This window comes from Lissotriton helveticus, chromosome 4_2 (assembly GCF_964261635.1).
Source record: "Lissotriton helveticus chromosome 4_2, aLisHel1.1, whole genome shotgun sequence".
Taxonomy (NCBI): domain Eukaryota; kingdom Metazoa; phylum Chordata; class Amphibia; order Caudata; family Salamandridae; genus Lissotriton; species Lissotriton helveticus.
The window spans coordinates 127,806,703-127,822,577 of NC_136064.1; the positions used below are offsets into that span (position 1 = coordinate 127,806,703).

The window sequence follows — 15,875 nt, forward strand, 5'->3', positions numbered from 1 at the left end:
CCTATTGAAGCCATTGATGTCATAATTTTTTTCTTCTCTCACTATTTTTCCGAACTTTTATGAACTTTTTTTATATAAGCAGACCTATTGGCTTTACTAACAATGGACATTACAATTTCATGCTGGTGAGATTTTAATTTTTTATGTGGACAATTTTTCTTTTCCTCACCTTCTCGATTTCGAACTGACCATTTTATTGAACTCTAATTTAAACAATTGAGTCGCTTATCTTATGTTATCTTATCTGATACGTGCTCAAATCAAAGGCTGGTAATATATTCATTGATGTTGCCTGATTACTGTATTAAGTTAGCATGAGATTTTTATGAGTTTAAACACCATTTTTCCTTTCAACTGCTTTTTCCGCACCACACACATCTGCTGCTTTACTTTTCAGCCTACTGAAATGTTTTCGGTTCATACCACAATAATATGTTGTTACACTGATATCAGCCTTGCTCGCCGAGCTATATTTGTACGAGTGCTGAAACCATCAAAGATATCTCAATACAGTAGTTGTTATGAGCACTGATCTTCCCACGTCGCTACAGATAAGATAGATACAGCTGCAGCCAAATTATGGCTTTTGACGCGTTTTATTTTGCCTTGCACAACAGCATACAAACACACTTGATAATGCTTCGCATACTGAGAGCTGGTTGCTAATGATGTGATCCCTAACCAGTACGATTTTGAGTTATGAGGCCTCTCTACTAAAACTCAAGACAGACCTTCTTAGATATAATATAATATACTAACTAGGAAGGGTCACAATTAGGTTTTCCTAAACCCTATTCATTTAGCATCATACTATCCTTGCACCGTTTGTGTTCTATTGACTAGTGACTATGCTGATTACTTTGTGTCTTATATTATTTTTGCTTGTATTAGGTAAGATACTACGCTTCAGAGCACTGCATTAGTGAATAAACATTTCAAATATACACGTGTCCTCTTTTACTCCTTATTCTGCACTGAAATTATTGTATAACGAAACAGCATTCATGTGTTCCACGTAACCTGAGGTGTACTAAGTTCATGTTGTGGTTTGTCTAAGCCTGGGGTACGCATAGTACGGCCCACCGGCCAGGAAGTGGCCCGGCAAGCCTTCCTTGACAGCCCGCGGACCTTGCAAATAATCGTACCTCTGCTAAAAAAATAATTTATTAGTGTTATCAAACACCGCCGCAGCAGCGCTTCACTCAGACTAATAATCACTGCTCCCCCGGACCCCACAGAGCAGAGGCTTTGTTGTATTTCACCTCTTAGCGCCCCTGCATCTCCACTCTGACAATCACTTCTCCCCCATCCACCACAAAGCAGAGGAGAGATGCAGGGTCAATAACAGGTGAAATACGGGAAACCTTCTGCTCTGTAGGGCCGTGTGACCGGTAATTGTCAGAGTGGAGATTCAGTGCTGCTTCAACAAATCTTGAAAATTATCTAAATACTCTTTTAAACACCTGCCAAGTACTTTCCTACGGCTATCTGTGTGTGCGCGCTGAGGAAGCTGTCTCAGCCTGCACTCAACGCACACACAGACAAACACACACACAGTGAGATAACAGAGGGAGACGGACACGGAGGGCAGGAGGGAAACACACATGGTGACAGACGGCAGGAGGGAGAGAGATCAGGATGGAGAGAGAGGACAAGGAGGGAGAGAGAGGGCAGGAGGGACAGACAGATGCACAGGGAGGACAGGAGGGAGAGACATCTATGTATCATGCGTCTGGTAGCTCAGTGTATGAAGGCATCTGCTGCAGGGACCGGTGTACAACCTCATAGTCACAACTTTTCGTTTTGCTTTACCCCGCCCCTCCCCCTCTCGCCCCGCCCCCATCACTGCGGCCCTCGGCCACAAACCACACGGTAAATTTGGCCCCTGAGAGACAGTTTGAGAGTACCCTAAACATTGGGAGTTTATCATAACCAATAAGTCACTAATTGCTAGTCTAGTGGAAGATTTTTGGGTACTAATGTGAGTTTTGGGACATCGTAATTCACTGAGGTTCCATGTTCTGTCAGAGCACGGAATCCCTGCAACAGTCTGTTACACCTCTTACATGCCAAAAGGAATCACCATGTATCTTTTCACAAATAAGACACGTAACAGACATGCTGCCTAAAATTGTCAACCAGTACATTTCATATAGCCTAACTTACTTCAACTTTTGATTTTTTAACACATCAACTAAGCAAATTATTCTCCCAGATTCATTTAAAATCAAGCTTGACTCAAGGTTTCATCTAACACACATGACCACGATGTTACATGCAATCTACCATGTCTCTCTCTAACTCCACTATATGTGTCTCTGCTTATACCATCTCACTGTCTTTACTAAGAAAAAATAGACCATATATATGTATGCAAAAAAAAACCTTCCAAACTCATTTCAACAGCACACCCTGGATATTTTCGCAACTAAGAGACCTAACAGACATGCTGCCTAAGATTCTCTAACACTACATACCATGAAGCCTCACTAACTTCAACAACTAACTTTTTAACACATCAATTAAGCAAATTATTCAGCCAGATTCATTTAAAATCAAGCTTGACTCACAGTGTGATCTTAGACACATGACCACAATGTCACATATAATGTACCATCTCTGTCTCCGCCTGTACTATCTGTATCTCTGCTCATACCATCTCTCCATCTCTGCACCATCTTCACCGATTGCAGAAAAAACGCTTCCAAATCGTTCAAATAAGTACTGTCTGCTTTATACACATTTTATATACCATTTATTCAGTATACCAAAAATGGTTGCAAAACTACAAATTAACAGTTGAATGGAAAAAAATTAAGGAAAGAGAATTAGGAAAAAGAACTGACAGCAGGCGCGCAAAGCCCATTTAACTCACAGGGCTTCAGCCCCCCTCCCCGTCGTGTGTGGCAGCCCAGACTGAGACAGATACCGGGCAGACACACAGCCACACACGTACATTTAACACGTCTTTGAAGGAGCATTTAAATGTTTACTAGGCCTTGCAGTTGTTTCACCCCTTCTAAGAGCCCCTGCACCTTCACTCTACCTACTGATCAAACGTTCAACACCCCCCTAAATTTTTTGATAGCCCTCCCCGAAATGTAACTCTAGTCGCGCCTCTGACTAACAGTGAATAAAAATAACTGACAGTGAGCGATTATATAACACAATCAGTGAACAGCACTGACAATAATGAAACATATTAAGAGAAATTTAAAACTACTGAGAGGAAGTAATTTATACAAAGAGTGAGGAAACAAAAAAGAAGACTACTACAAAGAAAAGAAAACAGTGCCAGAGAGAAAAATGAGGACAGTCAGAGACTGTGAGGGACTGAAACAGTTATAGTCACTAAAGCATAATTTAAGGTAAAACACAGTAAAAAGAATTAGACACTCACCTTTAACAATGCTTTATTAGATGTAGAACAGTGGTAGTCACAAACCAGTTTTTCGTATGCAGAAACTCTGAATAATGCTTCTATCACTGCAACCAAACAATAATGGCACAGATTTCCTCTCAATGCACACTCATATTTGTCTTTATAACCAATCATATTTGTTCCCGCACAAATTCACATTTCAGTTGGTTGTCCCTTTCAATATTTTGAAAGTCATATAAAGTTCACCCTTCACCCTCTGCCTTCTCTCGCTGTTACCATGGTAACACTTCATCCTGCACCTGGCTGAAGACACGGGTCAAAAGTTCATGCCACAATGTTCCAAAGCAAACCAACAAGGCTGATTTACCGCTAAAACACCTGCTTATCCACTGCTTTGTTACTTTTCTTTTTTTACCACAACCAATAGCATTTTTCGTTTTAAAAAAACATTAACATGCAACCTACTCTTCAATCTTGAATTCTAAGAATCAACCAATCATTGCTACTTTTTCAAGTGCACCAAACCTCATCCACGTTTTTATCAAAACTCTCAGCTTCTAACTTCCATTTCACTTCCAGAACACATCTGATTACTACCGGATCTGCCTTGAAAATGATGAAAGTCTGGATTATAGGACACAGTTATATTTACTGGAGTGAAAGATACACAGCAAACAGAGGTACTTCCAACCTTGATTTACCAAATGTGGACATTACGTGGATTGGCCAAAGAGGATTGAGATGTCACCAATTGATACCATTGGTGAAAACCTTTATGCATCTTCCACAACTGGACCTTATAATTGTGCACTGTGGTGGAAATGATTTAGGCACATTGACTGGGGTAGTTCTGGAAATGCTTTTAAAGGACACCTTTCGGCAATTGATGTCACTTTTTCCTCAAACTGCCTTTGTGTATTCCAATATATGCCAAAGACAGGAATGGAATTGGTCCAATCAACATTGTCCACAGATTGAGAAAGCAAGGAAACATGTAAATAAATCTGTTTCTGCTTTCCTCAGAGAATATAACATGGGTTCTATATACAACAACAACTTGCGTTACAACATGCAAGACATCTATAGGAGAGATGGTGTTCATTTCACGGATGAGGGGAATATAGTCTTCCTCTGTAACATGAGACTCTGCATCGGTACTTACTTGTAGGTACAAAAAATACCCAATTAACACACGGCTCTTTTTAGAGCCACCTTACATATAAACACTCAAACTTGTAATTAAACTCAATTTTTTTATCTTTTTTGGTCACCGTGCGCGACCGGGTGCGCGCACCCCATAACTTTTTTGTTAAAAAAAAAGTTTATTTTTGGCTTTTGGGGTCCTTAATGAACCCCCTGAGAAAACCTAGGGGGTCAGGGAGTCTCCACCCTGCCCCCTTTCCACGCTCTCCGCTATAGTTTTTCACACTCTTGTAAATAGCAGTGCACAAGCCAGTGCGCGCACCCCACAACTTTGATTAAAAAAAAAAATCTTTTTGACTTTCAGGTCCATAGTGCACCCCCTGAGAAAACAGACGGGGCCAAAGACTCTCTACCTTGTCCCCTTTCCAACTTCTGACCATTTGTTCTCTACAATATATTCACTCGCACTGACAAAATGGCGGTCAACACTTCCTGATTTCCTCCGAATCGAATGTTGACAGACGTCGAACAGCAAATCAGAACTCCGCTCACGCACAGCCGCACTAGTGCGCGCACCTGTGTGTGCTTATAGATATATAATTGATTTCAACTTTAAGTTTCTCAGCAACTACTGGACGGATTTACACCATTTAAACAAAAGCGTGATCTGCGAGCCGTACTCTACCTTTTTGCCAAATACATCATAATTCCATTCAGTCGTTCCGGCTGTAGCCGTGTCTAAACGTCCTATGGAAAATAACATTGGGAAAACACGTTTGGGACCTCCCTTTTATCTCAGCCCCCTCTTGACGAATCCCCCCCAAACTTTCAAGGAAGGAGGAGAGTGGAGCGGGCCATTTCTTTGAGAAATTCGCAAACATTCGTCCACCAGCGCCAAAGTTATTCCCAATAGAATGTTGCGGATTTCCTATGGAAACTAGGTCCTAACTATAACTACCTACTGGCGACCGCCAGTAGGTAATATATATATATATATGTATATATACATATATATATATATTCACTGAAAAACCATAGGTTATAGACCATATATAGTTAGGAATTAGCATTTAAAAAACCTTATTTTACTCACACAAAACCATTGAAATTCCATATATAGTTAGTTGCACTAACTATATATTGCGCACCCGCAATCCACTGCTGATCATGTCACATATTACATCATTCATGACATGGTCAGTGACATCACTGATGACATCACTGATGACATCTCAAATGACATCACTGATGACATCTCAAATGACATCACTGATGACATCATCTAGTGTCTGTGTGATTTTGTAAAGTTTAAATATGTTTTACATATTGAAGAATGAGTGGATGTATAAGTGTCTGGATGAAGGATTTAGTAGGTGCGTGACTGACTGTATGAGTGAGTGATTAAATGTGTCTCACTGAATGCATGGGTTAGTGACTAAACTGTCTTAATTTGTGCATCATTATGTCTGTTGTTCTGTAAACTGCTGCAGGTGTTGATCATTAGCTATACGAGAGGCTATATGTGTTATTAATTGGTTGCCCAAGTATTTCTATGGGAGATTGAGTTTGTGTAGGGGTGGCTGGAAGGTGTGTGACTCTATGCATAGATGTGTGAGCAGTTTATTCACTAGGTGTATGAGTTCAAGAGTGCATGTGGAAACAGCTACATGGGCAGTTGACTGTGTGCATGAGTGTATTGATGAGTGAATGGATATCTCAATGCTACATGTCATAGTAAGTACATATGTAAAACACAGTACATGTGAGAGTTGGCATATATAAATAACTGTGCATGAGAGCCACTGAATGAGTGAGTAGTTGTATCGATCATTGTGAACTTGTATCAGGGATTGTATAAGAGAGTAAATATGTGTTAGTATATGTTTCAATAAGTAAGGTGTGTTTAACTGTATAGTTGACGAAATGGAGGTGAGATTGTTTCTTTGCATGACTGACTGGGTGTGTGAGTAACTCCATGGATGAGTGGCAGTGTGTGACTGTCTGTATACACTGAGTGTATCTAAGGTTATATTAGAGTCTGAAGAGGTTTATCGTATTAGCACAAGAATGATGTCAAATGAGATGTCATCAGTGATGTCATCAGTGATGTCATTTGAGATGTCATCAGTGATGTCATCAGTGATGTCACTGACCATGTCATGAATGATGTAATATGTGACATGATCAGCAGTGGATTGCGGGTGCGCAATATATAGTTAGTGCAACTAACTATATATGGAATTTCAATGGTTTTGTGTGAGTAAAATAAGGTTTTTTAAATGCTAATTCCTAACTATATATGGTCTATAACCTATGGTTTTTTCAGTGAATTTTCAAGGTTTTGTAAATGCTAATTCCTAACTATATATGGTCTATAACCTATGGTTTTTTCAGTGAATTTCAATGGTTTTTTAATAGCAAATATCATAAGCTGTCGAATGTCAAGTACGTGGTAAGTGAAAACATTTTCGTGTTTATGCACACTGATCTGCTTTGAATGGTGCCCCTCCCCTCATTTCTATTAGGAGTACTCTCTCTTTGCAGATAGTGAAAGGTAGTTAACGCAGGCCTTTGCCCCCATTGTAATCCGTCGTGCCTGCTTCTCTCTCCATTTGATTGATTGTTATCCAAGTATTTACTGTTTTAGAATTAGTTCTCTTTGGTTCATTCTCTATTTACAAACAAACACAGAGTCGCAATACTCTGTTTAGTCTTTGCAGATAACGAAAAATCGTGTAAAAAAAAAGAAAAGGAATCGAGCAAAATCAGTAGGCCACTAATGGGATCTCTTTTTGACCTCGCTAAAATAGAAACATTAGGAACAACCCCTCATGACAAATACAAAACTAGTGAGATGAACTGAACTCCACACAATGATGGCTGCAAAACAGCTCGGCTCCGCCACCCACCCCGCCCAAAATAACGATAAAGAACGGCTGCCATGATTGGTTGCGGAATGACCACGACGGAGCTACGAAATGGTGCTGCTCTCATGCTAACCCCAGCTTCAGTCTGAAACATCCAGAAACACTGTAGACTACCAATTCGATCAGTTCCGGTAGCGCCCCAATGTAACCCGGTAGAGAAGAACTAGCCCTCCCCTCTTTGACTGATGGTTCTTGTTGCCTGTCCCTTCTGTTGTCATTTAACAGAACTATTTAGCCTGCTGAAAGGGGTTGTGTTCCGACCGCTGGTTGGTGGAGACATTTTGACTATATTCTGTACCTGCGTTGTCGCGTAATGCGTCATATGACGCGCCGCGTTAGCGCATCCGGAAGTCATCCGGGGCGCGCAGCGCGTAACGTAAGCATAACAAGTCATGTGACTTGTTAATAAAACTTTTCATTGGTTCATTTTACTTTTCTTATTGTAATGATGAAAGGCTTGGTCATATGACCTAAAAATTACGCTTTTCATTACTTCCGAACATTATTTTTTCTTAAATATATGTTATAATGTTCCAGGCTAATGTACTTTCCCGGAAATTTTACAACTGTCCTGCAAGTAAAATATATTCTTTTTTCGAGAAAAAGAGCGTTTCTTCGTCCCATGACGGAGCCGTTGAGCAAAAGAGGGTCGACCTGCTGTCTTAGTCGCCGATACGCCTGAATATGAGATTCTTATCGATCACTTTATGTTGCAGGAATAGAAAACACAACAGCCCTTGACCATTTATCTTTACTGCGTTCCTTCGTATTATACCTTTTACCCTTCATGTAATTGGTCTGCTTTATTTCACTTGCCTTTTAATGATTCTAAAACAGTCACTATTATTAAAAACGTTACCAATGTATATACTACTACCATGTTTTCTTTTAAAAACCTTTATTGTGAAAATTTCATTATACAAATACGAGCCTATAACCACGTGGGCCTGCCACAGAGCAAACTGTAATCGTATATGATGAATAGACATTTACACTGTAGAGGAACGTAACGGGCGGGCCATTAGGTTGCAAGAACTAAGGTGTCTAACAGTTACGGAATCGGTGGACGTACATTTTATAATTAAAATACGACAGGGCCAGTTACAATAAAATTATCTAGATATACATTTGCGGGCAAGTACCATGGGTGACGTTAATTCGAACTTTCAACAGTACAGTAATCAATAACACATCAGAACTTAATATCAATAGGGATGTCGAAATATTCAATCAATTCTCGTCCCCGCCCGCCATGTGCTTCAAAACTGCATACGTATCTCGTGATTTCAAGGTTCTGCAACCAGTACACAACAAGGAGTTACGAGTCCCATTTATTCCGGCGCCATTTTGGGCGAGGACGGGCAGGTCCAGGATATAGTCAAAATGTCTCTACCAACCATCGACTATGATGATGTTCATATGCTGTATTTATTAGAGTAACACTCATCTGTCCACATGAAATTAATTTGCCACAATCTAAACATGTCATTTTAATCTTTCCAAAGTTCTTCTAAATATTTGGGACCGTTTCCCTTGCCTCTGAAGCTCTCAGTGCCACTTCTTTGATGAATGTACTAGCAGGTCAGGGGTTCTCCTCCAAATCTCTCTTTTATGCAGCACTATAATTAATTGGTGCCACCTCTCCATATGACGATGCATGGTATAGTTACCACAACTATATTTTTTTTCGGTTCCTCTGGAGAGTTCATCGTGGCAGATGAAGCGTGTAACGTACCGGGCATTTACCTTTTTTTGCATGTACAGGAAAGGAAAAAAAAATCGAGCGTCCGAGTTCTAAGGTGTCCCAGGGCCATTTTAGTGGACCAGGCACAAATCCAAAGAACAGGCCGCCATTTTGAGAGTCCTCTTGCAGCCGCCTGTCGCTGTAGCATCAAGAGCAGCCGAAACTCAGCTGAATGGCAACTGAAACGGTAAAGGGGCGCCCCACTACAGCAGACGAGCCTCCACCTAGGAAGGCCCATTCACGCCGGCTCCCCCCCCCTTCGGGCACCCCACGCCGTTATTCGGAGCAGTATTGTAGGATGGCCACACCAGTGCGGCAACTTGCTAGACATCACCTCGGTGGTAACCGAATCTCAACGCCTTGTGGTGTCTCCTATTCAGAAAACATTGTTATGCTGCCTTCGACCTATTCGCCGCAAGTGCGCACACAACTCAACTGCATAGCTTGCTAGACACCACCTCGGTGCCATCCGGATCTTGGAATGTCAGCACCTTTTGGTGTCTTCTCTTCAGAAAATATTGTTGCGCTGCCTTTGGCCCCATTCGCACATCGGTCCGCTACTGACGCCATCTCACAGGCTAATGGGGCGCCCCACGCCGAGTTTCAGCATTGTAGAATAACCACACCAGTACAGCAACTTGCTAGACATCACCTCGGTGCCATCCGGATCTCGGCGCCCCACTGCAGATGAAGTGCCTCTCAACTATGAAACCACCACGGTGACATCCGGATCTTGGCGCGTTGTGCTGCCTTCGGCCTATTCGCACATCGGTCCGCTACTGACGCCATCTCACAGGCTAATGGGGTGACCCACGCCGAGTTTCAGCATTGTAGGATGACCACACCAGTACAGCAACTTGCTAGACATCACCTCGGTGCCATCCGGATCTCGGCGCCCCACTGCAGATGAAGTGCCTCTCAACTATGAAACCACCACGGTGACATCCGGATCTTGGCGCGTTGTGCTGCCTTCGGCCTATTCGCACATCGGTCCGCTACTGATGCCATCTCACAGGCTAATGGGGCGACCCACGCCGAGTTTCAGCATTGTAGGATGACCACACCAGTACAGCAACTTGCTAGACATCACCTCAGTGCCATCCGAATCTTGGCATCTCAACGCCTAGTGGTATCTTCCATACAAAAAATATTGTTACGCTGCCTTTGGCCCCATTCGCACATCAGTCCGCAACTTAGACATCACCTCGGTGCCATCCGGATCTTGGCATCTCAGCGCCTTGTGGTGTCAGTCAGAAAATATTGTTGCGCTGCCTTTGGCCCCATTCGCACATCGGTCCGCTACTGATGCCATCTCACAGGCCAACGGGGCGCCCCACGCCGACTTTCAACATTGTAGGATGGCCACAGAAGTGCGACAACTTACTAGACACCACCTCGGTGCCATCCGGATCTTGGCGCGTTGTGCTGCCTTCGGCCTATTCGCACATCGGTCCGCTACTGACGCAAACTCACAGGCCAACGGGGCGCCCCACGCCGACTTTCAGCATTGTAGGATGGCCACACCAGTGCTGCAACTTGCTGGACACCACCTCGGTGCCATCCGGATCTTGGCGCGTTGTATTGCCTTCGGCCTATTCGCACATCGGTCCGCTACTGACGCCGCCTCACGTGCCAATGTATTTTCTCCGCATTTTATACCCTATGCCGCATAACAGGTCATGTGACTTGTTTATAAAACTTTTCATTGGTTCATTTTACTTTTGGTTTCCTAATGATGGAAGGCTTGATCATATGACCTAATAACAACACTTTTCATTGGATGAAAACTTTTCTTTTCCCCCAAACGATGAAAGCCCCACCTTGTTTCTGGATGTTTCAGACTAAACTGGCGTCAGCATGAGAGCACCACCATCTCGTAGCTCCGTCGTGGTCATTCCGCGAGCAATCATGGCAGCCGCTCCCCACCAGAAGCCTGCAGGAGTCGGGGCCCCCAAAACTTTTGATGAATTCTCAAGGCGGAGGGGACGCTTTCGAGAATGGGGTCCAAGACCTAGCAGACAAGCGTCCGATTTCCAAGGTGTCCCAGGGCCATTTCAGTGGACCACGCCCAAAAAGGAAAGAGCCTGCCGCCATTTTGAGAGTCCTGTGCCAGCCGCCTATCGCTGCACCGCAAGAGTGGGCGCAACTCAGCTGAATGGCGGATTTTGACACAGTGGACCAAAAGCGGACGGAATGGCAACTGAAACGGTAAAGGGGCGCCCCACTAAAACAGATGAGACTCCACCTGGAGAGGCCCGTTCACGCCGCCTCCCCCGGGGCGCCCCACGCCGTTATTCGGAGCAGCATTGTAGGATACCAAAACCAGTGCGGCAACTTACTGGACATCACCTTGGTGCCATCGTTCTGCTGCCTTGGAACTATTCGCACAACAGTTTGCTACTGATGACCCACCCCCCGCGACGCCCCACGCCGTTATTTGCTGGGTGGCAACTTACTAAACATCACTTTCGTGTCATCTAGATTTCGGCGCGTTCTGCTGCCTTGGAACTATTCGCACAACGGTTTGCTACTGATGACCCACCCCCCGCGACGCCCCACGCCGGAAATCTGGACGTTGTGCTGCGTTGGGACTATTCGCACAGCCGACCGCTACTTCGTTGTTTTTCCCTAAAAATGTTTATATGTTATTACTATTTTTGTTTTCTTGTATATATTTATAAATTATTAAAGTTTTATAATCTTACTACTTTGTCGGAGTGCTATATATTTTTAATGTGACACATAATTGTAAAAACTTTGATGTACAAAGAGTCATCCCTGGAATCTTCCGCTTCACGCTCGGTCCCCTCCCCAATCACAATACAGGATGGTTTTCAGATAATAGCAACGCTTCTGCTGTGACGGATCTCATCGAGTGTGGGCCTTGATCTACTATAACTCCTTTGAAGAGGGGTGATTCTTTACAGCTGTGGCCATAAACTACATCTGCAGAGCTAGCTGATAGCCTAGGACCGGCCTGGACAATCGGACACAGAGGAAAAGGAGTGTCAGAGGGTGCGGTAGTGAATAGGGCGAAAGGGAGGTGTCGGGCGGGCACAGGGTGTGATTCTCAGGGAAGAGCAGCGCAGATGGGGGGAGGTTTATTACCCATGCATAAGACAGAGAGCGGGGGTGACCACTGCCTGGGTGAGATGCTTGCGAGGGTGGGGAGCCATGCTAAGGATCGACAGCGTGCACAGAGTGGGTCTGGTCAAGGCATCTAAAATGACTGCCGTGCACGACAAAAGTGTGGCATTTGAAAAAAGACAAGATGGCGCACACAATGTTTTTCAACAATTCCTGATTTCCTTCGAATCGAACGTTAACAGACGTTGGGGCATATTACCAAAGTTAAGCGATATTTATCCCTAACGATGCATTGCAAAGATTTTTTTACCGTCAGAAATTATCGCAGATAAACCTTGCTATTATCAAGGTTTATCGCAAATACGATAAAAAACGACCGCAATGCATTAATATCGCTGAAAACTCAGCGATATTCATGCATTACCGAGCTAATGCTCTTAGCCATGTTATCCACCTCCCATTGGATAACATGGCTAAGAACTGCTCAGGGCAGCTGTTACTTTTTGGAGATATTCGCGCTTATCTCGAATATTTCCAAAAGTTGATAATAGGAGATAGCGATGTTAGCGACTGTTTCCAGTCGCTAACATCTTGGCATGCCCACTTTGCATGTCATTAGTGATAAACATCACTCACATGCAAAGTGGGACCCAAGATGGTCGCTATCTCCTACTAGCCGTCGCTAACTGGTGTTAGCAACAGCTAGGTAATACAGATATAATTTTATCTCCGCGAAGCGGAGCGCTGTTACAGATATATATCTTGTTTTTGAACGTTAATTTCTCAAAATGCACTGAAGCACATATATTGAGACATAGCAAAGGCACATCGGGCTACCAGTCCCTAGGAGATAGCGATGTTAGCGACTGTTTCCAGTCGCTAACATCTTGGCATGCCCACTTTGCATGTCATTAGTAATAAATATCACTCACATGCAAAGTGGGACCCAAGATGGTCGCTATCTCCTACTAGCCGTCGCTAACTGGTGTTAGCAACAGCTAGGTAATACAGATATAATTTTATCTCCGCGAAGCGGAGCGCTGTTACAGATATATATCTTGTTTTTGAACGTTAATTTCTCAAAATGCACTGAAGCACATATATTGAGACATAGCAAAGGCACATCGGGCTACCAGTCCCTAATATTTTACCAAGTTTCGTGCAAATCCATTCAGCCGTTCGATTATTATTATTATTTTTTTTTTTGCCCCGCGGGGCCCTTTTAAAACCTCCACATCAAACCTAGGGGGTCAGCGAGGATCTACTATGCCCCCTTATGGTCATTTGCCCCTTCGCTTTGGCCTCCTCTTGTCTCTCGATCCTACCGAGAGACAAGATGGCGGCCGCTACGTACTGTTTGGAATGTTTACAGACACCGGAGAGCCAATCAGCTTCGCTTCGCAAAGCTCCGTAACGCGAAAAGTACGCGAAGCGGTGCGCTGTTACAGATATATATCTTTTTTTGAACGTTAATTTCTCAAAATCCACTGAAGCACATATATTGAGACCTAGAAAAGGCACATCGGGCTACCAGTCCCTACAATTTTGCCAAGTTTCGTGCAAATCCATTCAGCCGTTCGATTATTATTATTATTTTTTTTTTTTGCCCCGCGGGGCCCTTTTAAAACCTCCACATCAAACCTAGGGGGTCAGCGAGGATCTACTATTCCCCCTTATGGTCATTTGCCCCTTCGCTTTGGCCTCCTCTTGTCTCTCGATCCTACCAAGAGACAAGATGGCGGCCGCTACGGACTGTTTGGAATGTTGACAGACGCCAGAGAACCAATCAGCTTCGCTTCACAAAGCTCCGTTGCGCAAAAAGTACGCGTCCTGGGCCGCTGCCCGGTCCGCTGTTACAGATATATATCTTTTTTTAAACGTTAATTTCTCAAAATCCACTGGAGCACATATATTGAGACCTACAAAAGGCACATCGGGCTACCAGTCCCTACAATTTTGCCACGTTTCGTGCAAATCCATTCAGCCGTTCGGGCTAAAAGTGAGGCCAACCGCCCTATGGAAAACTCAATGTTAAAAACACGTTTTGGGACCCCCCTTTTTTCTCGGCCCCCACTGGACGAACCCCCCCCAAATTTTCAAGGGCTGCTCAGAAACAAAATGTGCCATTTTCCTGAAAATTTCAGCCAATTCCGTCCACAAACGCCAAAGTTATTAGACATAGAATTTTCAAAAAACCCATAGAGAAAAAATCCTAACTATATATACCTACTGGCGACCGCCAGTAGGTAATATATTTATATATATATATGTCGTCCCTTTGCAAACATATTGTTTATATTCATACAAACCAGTTTTGAAAAAAATATATGACATAACTTATGAGAATATGACATGTTTAAATGAATAATACATTTAAATTAAAAAACGTTGTATTCTCTTTTTCAGTGACGCATGGCCTGAGAAGCAAAATATGTTACGAAGCAAAATCACGCACGTTCTTAAGTTTGATGTCAACAAAGTAACCCCTTGTCTCCCACCATCCTGCCCCAGGCTGACTGTCTGATTTTGCCTCATTGTTTGGAGACCCACGTGACAAATAAAGATGGGTTCTGCAGTGCTTTAAAAAATGTTTCATCACTGGTCAAAGATGAAGGGCATTTAATCCTGATAGCCTGCCTCGATACCGCTTATTACATAGTTGGGGGCTTTAAGTTTCCCCATCTATGTATGGATGAGAGTTTTGTAAGGAAAGCGCTTGTGGATGCTAACTATGTTATCAAGGAGCTGCAGGTGTTTCACAGGACTGTTAATCAACTGTATGATGTGATAGATTACAGCAGTGTAATACTTGTTCATGCTAAAAAAAAAAAAACTGTTTCATGTACTTAAGAATCATAATTGATAGCCATAATGTCTACAGAAAGGAAAGCAATATGTTGTCCCTGCCCTGAATCAAATCCCTTCTGTTTCCTGTTGATCCTATTACTGCTGACACCAGCTCTGCTCTCTGTCTCTCCATACTTCTTGACCATAGGCCTTTGCTTTTTCTGGGACCATTTTCCCTTGGCTCTGCCAGTTTCTGATTTAATTATTATCCTCTTGTCCTTTACTGAAAAATCTAATGGATTGTTGCTTAGTCAATAACTGCTGGAAGGAATGATGATTTGATAATGCACTTGATTCCATGTGCCGCTGTAACAATTATTTAAATCTTACAATAAAATTATGATCCATTTTCTCAAAGAATGTATGTGTTTTGTTCTGCAATGTTCTACCCCTCATGTATGTTTTTGTGTCCATTATTGCCCATAAATAGATGTTTGAGATATATAGTGGCTATTTTTCCTTGGAGAATATGATATAGCCCTTTTTCCACTATCTATGAATTCTGAATGTGTAGATTATAATATTTAAATATATTACCAAAAGAGACAGGGTCGAGCTTTGAAAGGTGCAGCACAAGATGTCACTACTTAATATGCCTCTTAGATCAGTGCTAAACCTCAGTACAACAGGTCTGAAATGTGACCCACATGCCTCCCAAATAGGTGGTTAGAAACCCCCATCACCCACAGCTACAAATTGACCCTGCACCCACGAATATCCTAATACAACTCATTCAAGTGTATCT

At 42.9% G+C, this 15,875-nt stretch overlaps 1 pseudogene across 1 annotated transcript in view; it reads left to right on the forward strand.

The window, feature by feature from the left end:
* LOC144752104 (nicotinamide N-methyltransferase-like) overlaps positions 1 to 15,481 on the forward strand; it is a 97,049-nt pseudogene extending 81,568 nt beyond the window's left edge. The window contains exon 3 of the transcript XR_013594029.1: positions 14,690 to 15,481. The product of XR_013594029.1 is annotated as a nicotinamide N-methyltransferase-like (transcript). The remainder of the gene's footprint in view (positions 1 to 14,689) is intronic.
* Positions 15,482 to 15,875: the final 394 nt, after the last annotated feature.